Here is a 7,289-nt window from a genome sequence, read left to right as displayed (position 1 = left end):
CGAGAATGCCTGCAATATATGTGGCACAGGGGCATCCTTGGAATTTCTTCACAAGAAGTAGCTAACATATATGTAACGTGCCTACTCGCAGTTACTATCCTTTTGTCTGTCCTCTAATCCCTCGTCTAATACTTACTACACCATTAGAATGTAGAATTTCAAAAGAAGTCACTTGATAGGAAAGAGGGAAATAGCAGACTAGTATCCATTCATATCTCTTAGTCTAGGAATCCTAAGGTTTACCTTACCATATTCATACACAAGTTACACCAATTTGTAAGACCTCCTCGCCTCTTTGTTCACATGCTTAGCTTCACAAGATATAAGAGCTCAACATCTTTGGTGTACGTGGCTAGCTTTGATTTCCATCATCACTCGTTCCATAATGTCTATAACCTATTTGAATAAATACTTGGGCATAACGACCTTTATAAGGATTAACACATTAATTCTCTAAGTATTTTCTCTTATTAATCATGGTACAAGGACATTCACATGGATTTGATTAATACTTAAGAATATGCTAAAGTTTTGGAAGCGTAATAATCTCATAGTCCTTTCCGTTAGCTTTCCAATGCCTCCGACGACGCCCAATTCCGAGTTATGGAACTCAAGTTACGAATTTTGGAAGTTCTCATTCTTCCCTTTTTCCTCAGTGTAACGGGTTACCGTAACGGGTTACATTGCATTTCTGATTCAGTGTAACCAGTTATCGTAACGAATTACACTGTAACATAAACAATTTTATACCTTTACCAGCAGCGTAACCGGTTATGGTAACGGGTTACACTGCTGCAAAAGCAATTTTCTGCATTTTTAAGATACATAACCCATTCCAACCCAATTCAAACCATTCAAACTTGCAGCTTCAAGCTAAAACTTATAAAATCAATTCTTTAACAAAAGCATAATCTACACATGCATAATTAATCGACATGCAACACAATTTCCATCAATTAATCGGGCATGCAACAACAGAAATCCAAACACCGACACATTGCATGCATTATCTTACTACCCATTTCAACATGCAATAAATCCCCAAATTTCTACCCAAGTTCATATCTATGGAACCCACCTTGCATCCATGGAGGCTAAGATGATAGTTAAGATGCAAATGAACTCCCATCTTGGTCCAAACTTTACTTCCATCATCATCAAACCCATAGCCCTCTTTTGTCAACTTTCAGCGTCTCATGCCCAACTTTAAACACGTTTTTCTCCATTAATTTGGAACCTATGAACAGAAATTAATATATCAAATCGAAGGAAATTTTGTGTAGAATCTGAAACTTCAAGAATTACCTGATTTGGAGTTGTGAACAGAAAGTTATGGCCGGTTTTGTGAGAGCTGCTCCATGAATACGAAAATGGAAAAGTTGAACATAAGTTCTTCTTCCATGCTTCTAAGCATCTCTCTCTCATAAATTCTGATTTGTATTACTATCAACCAAACATGCCCTTATGTCCATGAAAGTAATACTTAAAGTCCATTTTATCCTCCAACTAAGCTTTATTTACCATAATGTCATTTGGTTAGTTTCTAACCCATCTCATTTGGTCTTAACCAATCTTTTTTTTATTCCAACTACTCTACTAACTCACTTATAATCATTCTTAGATTAATATGAAATAAGATCAATGTGTCCTCTAATCACCATTTAACCGATTAATGATAATTATCGGTGTCGAAGAATCCGGGTATTACATCTTTAGTATATAAAAATATTTAGATCAATAATAGTTTTTTTTTTCCGTATACAAATATTATTTATGTTTATATATCATTTACAAAAGTATCTGGATTAACAGTCAATTTTTGTATATAAAAATATTTAGATCAATAATAGATTTTTTCTCATATACCATTTTTGAATCAAAATTTTCTGGATCATAAATACCATTTTTCGTATATAAAAATATTTAGATCAATAATAGATTTTTTTCCCGTATACAAATATTATTTATGTTTAGGTATCGTTTACAAAAATATCTGGATCAATAATAAATTTTCGTATATAAAAATATTTAGAACAGTAATAGATTTTTTTCCCGTATACCATTTTTGAATCAAATTTTTTTGGATCATAAATACCATTTTTTGTATATAAATATATTTAGATTAATAATATTTTTTTCGTATACAAATATTATTTTTGTTTAGGTATCGTTTACAAAAATAAATGATCGATATATTTCATTATTCAATATTTGGATCTATAATAAAGTTGTCCCCTGTATACCAATAGTATTTTTCTCTGTATATAAAAATAATTAACAATTTATTTTTCTCATATGTAAATATTATTTTTATTTTAACATTATATATAAATAAGAAAATTATTTTATAAGAGAGTACAATTTTAAAATATCTACTCAATAGTTTTTTTCATAAGCTCCCTTAATTCTAAGCATTTTAAATATTAAATTAAATATAAATTAAAATAAATGAAAATATAAATATTTGTTTATAAATTATTGGAGAAATGCTTCAATTTTATTTTATAAATTATAGGTTAAATATTCATTGGAACCATTTTGAAAGAGAGAGATAGATATGATGTGTGGGATAAAGAAACTGTTCTGGATTGGGCCTACACTTGGCCCAGTCATAGTGCAAGGCCCAAGTTGAGCCTAACTAAGGAGACAATCCAATTAAGCTCTTGCTCGCGCAGACTTACACCTGGCCGATCGACGAGCAAGAGTCACACTTGTCTAAGTCCGCGATTCTACCGTGCCTTGGATAGACGCAGCTGCCGAGCACTACTAGCTGCCCGTCAGTCTCGAGGATCCTCTTCCTCGTAGGGTTTCTTCAATTCCAACCCTCCGAACCTCCTAGAGTCAATGCACCTCCGAAAAGACCGCGTCTCCCCTGAAACTTTGGAGCGGTTGAACCAGGTTGGAGACCATGTGCTTGTCTCCACTACACACGTAGACTCTAGCAGTCTTCTTTTGGGCCTGCACACCTAACCCAATACGAAGATCTTGGCCCAGTACTGGGGGATATACATACCCTCTTTCACTAGAGGGTCGTGAAGGAGTGAAAAACACTTAGAAAGAGGGGATTGAATAAGTGTAACTTCAAAAACTTGGAAGATAAAAACAATGAACACAATTATTTGTATCATGGTTCGCTGTTAACCAAACTACTCCAGTTCACCCCTAACAAAGGTGATTTACCTCAACTAAGGATTTAATCCACTAATCCAACTGATTACAATGGTTTTCCACTTAAATACCCTCTAAGTCTTCTAGAGTCTACAGATCACAACTTGATCACTCTAGGAATCCTTTTACAATCAATGTAAAATAAAGTTTACAAGAGTTTGAATGCTTCTAATAAAGCTGTAATCACAACTGTGATATTTCTCTTAAGTTCTATTCTTAACACTCACTAAATATTACAAAGAGTTTGTGAGGTTGAAGTTCTTTAGCTTTTTAATTTGACAGCGTTTCTGTATGTTTTGCGCAAGTGTTGTATTCAGCTTCTAGACAGAACTTATATATATAGGCGCTTGAGAGGAAATGACCATTGGGAGCATTTAATGCTTTGCGTGAATAGTACAACGCTGCATTTAATGTTTCACACTTTTGTCAACTACCTCGAGCCTTGCTTTTGCTGCTTTTACTGACTTTGCCTTTTGTAGCTTCTAACGTTCCTTTTGTCAATTAGAGATTTGACGTTACAGCCTTTCATCTTGTACTTTCTTCTGGACTCAAATTTGTAGATAACAACGTTTGAATATCAGAGCCATCAGCTTTGGTGCAGAGCATCTTCTGTCTTCTGACTATGAAGAGCATTGAGCGTGATACCATCAGAACTTCAGAGCTTGTTCTTCTGACTTCCATTCTTCTTATGCTTTCCAGTTCATGTTCTGATTCTGCATGACCATCTTCTGATGTCTTGCCAGAGCATGTTCTGATGAAGCCATCCAAAACTTTCTGAGCCAGTGCTTCTGAACGCTGATTTGTGCATACTCTTTATATATTTCCTGAAATGGAAAATGTAAAGGATTAGAGTACCACATTGTCTTATACAACATTCATACATAATGTTATCATCAAAACAAAGAATATTGATCAAAATATTTATTGTTCTAACAATCTCCCCCTTTTTGATGATGACAAAAACATATATAATTGATATGAATTTGTATCCAGAATATCAAATGAACAAAGACGATTTCGCAGATATAGCATAAGCATATAATCAGAGTGTGTAAATATGTATCCCCTTGAGATTAACAATCTCCCCCTGAAATTAATACTAGAAGAATTTATAAATAAAAGACTTCCCTGAGTATTTTTCCATTTCAGTTGAGACTTTCACGTTGAATTAGAACTTCAGAACATTCAGAGCATCTCTTCAGAGCTTCCATTGGATAGCTTCAGAGCTTTGAATTTCTCTTTGTGATCACTTGTATCAGAGCTCTTATGTCTTCAGTCTTCTATGTTTTTGATCCATCAGAACTTTGAGACTTCATGTATTAGAGCTTCTAGGTTTGATCACAGCATTTCTTGCTCCTGGACTTGAAGCTTCAGAGCACTCAGCTTGCTTCAAATCTTTAAGAGTTTTAGAATTGCTTTTCCCCATGTATTTGCTTCTCATATTAAGCTTTGTCCAGAATATCACATTCCTGCAAAAACTATCAAAGACAGAAAAACTTGCAAATAATTGTTAGGAATGTTGAGACTTAAGCCCAGCAACTGATATTATAAATCAATTCAATTATCACATTTCTCCCCCCTTTTTGTCATAACATCAAAAAGCACAAAAGATTCAGATGAAAGACACACAGAGTGAAGAAAGAAAAAGATATTTCATTGATTAATCAGAAGATAAGATAATACAGAAGCATATGCAAGCAAGCAGATGCAGAAACAAAGAAAACTAACTAAGACACAAGACCAATTACTACTGGGTAAACCTAGAGGCTAAGGCGGCCAGAAGGTTCTTAATCTCCGAATGGTCTTCAGCTTGCTTCTTGGTGGTTTCTTCTTGAGTCTTCATCCAAGTTCTGATCTCTGCGTTGGTGTTATCTTGATTGTCCATACGACTAGCCAAGCTTGCTTGATTCTGTTGTAGCGCCTTCATAGTGTTCAGCAAAACAGAAACAGAGGAACCAGCAGAAGCAACATCAAAGCTGTTATCCAGAACAGGATGATTAGCATCAGTTTCAACCATTTGAACATCTTCATGATTTTCCTCAGTAGGAATATCTTCAGCAGGATGTTCTTCAGAAGGTAACCCTTTGAAAACAGGAATTTCAGGTTCTGGAGGGTACTCAACTTTTGGGTAAACCATGTTAGGAGCTTTTTCCGAAGGGTTCTCAATGAACCAGTTGAACAAAGCCTGAAAATCTCTAGTAAGAACCTTGTATGGATGTGGCTTTCACACAACAATTGCTAAAGGATTTTCTTCTTCCAATTCATCAACAAACTGCTTCTCTTCTAGAGGCTTCTAGTTGGTGATGGGATGATAGTATCTTCCATTATCATACTCCAAAAAGAATCCAGAAGGACCAGGAGCAGCAGCCAAACACTCTTTCTGAAGATCCAGAAAGTCAGCCTGAATTTCCCTTCCAAAAGCTCTCCAGAGCTTCCCAGCAGCTACATGATCCAGCATGGAGTCATGAGCAACCTTCAGAACTTCTAAACCTGTCCTGAACTTGTTATTTAAAAACTCAAAACATGCATCAACAGAAGGTTTAGGAGGATTTGTTCTGGGAGGTGAGACGGGAGTTTGAGGTTGGAGAGAAGAGATTGGTTTATCTGGGTGAGAAAAAGCATAAGGTTGAGCTTCTCTATCAAGAACAGATAATGTTTCAGAAGAAGATGGTTGACGAGAGGATTCAGCTTCATTGTCAGAGTCCAAGACTAAGACAACAGGGTCAGAAGATGGTTTGTTCTTACGGTTATAAGTTTGCATGAGGTTGGTGAATGAATCAGAATGAGAGGATTCGGATGAAGTGAATTGGCAGAACACAGTAGTGTCTACACGATCATAGTTGGAATGTGGAGGAGGTTGAGAAGTGGATATAGTGGCGTGAGGAGGAATAATGGTGTTTAGAGGTGTGGCTTCAAAGATAGGTTCAGAAACAGGAGGTTCAGAAACAAGAATAGGCGATTTGCCTTTAGACTTGGGTGAAGAAGGAGGGGTAGGAACTTTGGTGGTTTGAGGAGATTTAGCTGGGGCTTTTTCTGGTGAAATTTTTGGTGGAGCTTCTGTTGATACAGTATTTGAATTTAAAATAGGAGCAGAACCAGGTTCAGAAATTACAATACCTGTAGGACGTTTCTTCTTCTGAGGCCTAGCAGGACCTTGTCCAACAGTATTTCTTTTCTTCTCCTTCTGCTTTTCCTTCTATTCAACTTTCTTCTTTCCTTTCTCCTCTTCCTTTTTCTTATCTTTCTTCTCTTCCTTCTTCTTTTCTTTCGTCTGTTCTTTCTTTTGTTCTTCCTTCTTTTCTTCTTTCTTCTCATTACTCTTTTCTTCACTTATTGCTGGAAGATCTAACTTTCTCTTCGTTCTTCTTTCTTTTTCTTGCACTACTTCTGGAACTTGGTTAGCAGTAGTGGCAAGATTTTGCTTACTTATCCAAATAGGATCACAATCAGAACCTACTTCCTTGTGCATAGAAATGTATTGGACAATAACTTCTGGAAGTTCATTTCTGAAGAACAGCTCAAAGTCAGCCAGAGCAGGACCTATTCTGGACCGAACTTTAGTGTTCACTTGGGGAGAAGTTCCAATAGATTGAATTAAGCCCATCTTCTTAACAGAACGAGCATTCATGGTGCTTCCAATTAATGTATAAGGATCCTTGACAATACCAACTTTCTCCAGATCCTCAACAATCTTTGTTTGAACCAAAAGATCTGAGATAATTCTTCCAAAAGGAATAATGTTTCTCTTGTACTTGGGATTCTTCTTTCTGGCTTCATCTCTAGACTCTTTCACATGATGCCACATGTGGTTGAAGATGATGAATGGGAGATCCACCTTTTCCTGATTACCAATATAATACAGAATGTATTGTTGGTTCTTGCTGACATAGTTTGAAGAAACGGTTGACTTTCTGTGGTAGATGCAACCCAGAAGAATCATAGCCAAGATTCTGTATGAGGGCTTCATTGTCTTGATTTTTGTAGACTCTTTCCCATCCTGGTAATTTTCTTCATACACAGCCTCCAATCTGTTCTTCCTGGAACATCTTCAGAATCACCTTCAACTGTTTCCAACCCAAACAACTTCCTTAGAAGGTTTTCTGTGATGAAGATACGCTCAC

The sequence above is a fragment of the Vicia villosa genome, unplaced genomic scaffold (assembly GCF_029867415.1).
Source record: "Vicia villosa cultivar HV-30 ecotype Madison, WI unplaced genomic scaffold, Vvil1.0 ctg.004099F_1_1, whole genome shotgun sequence".
Classification (NCBI taxonomy): domain Eukaryota; kingdom Viridiplantae; phylum Streptophyta; class Magnoliopsida; order Fabales; family Fabaceae; genus Vicia; species Vicia villosa.
Note: the sequence above shows the minus strand (reverse complement) of the source record.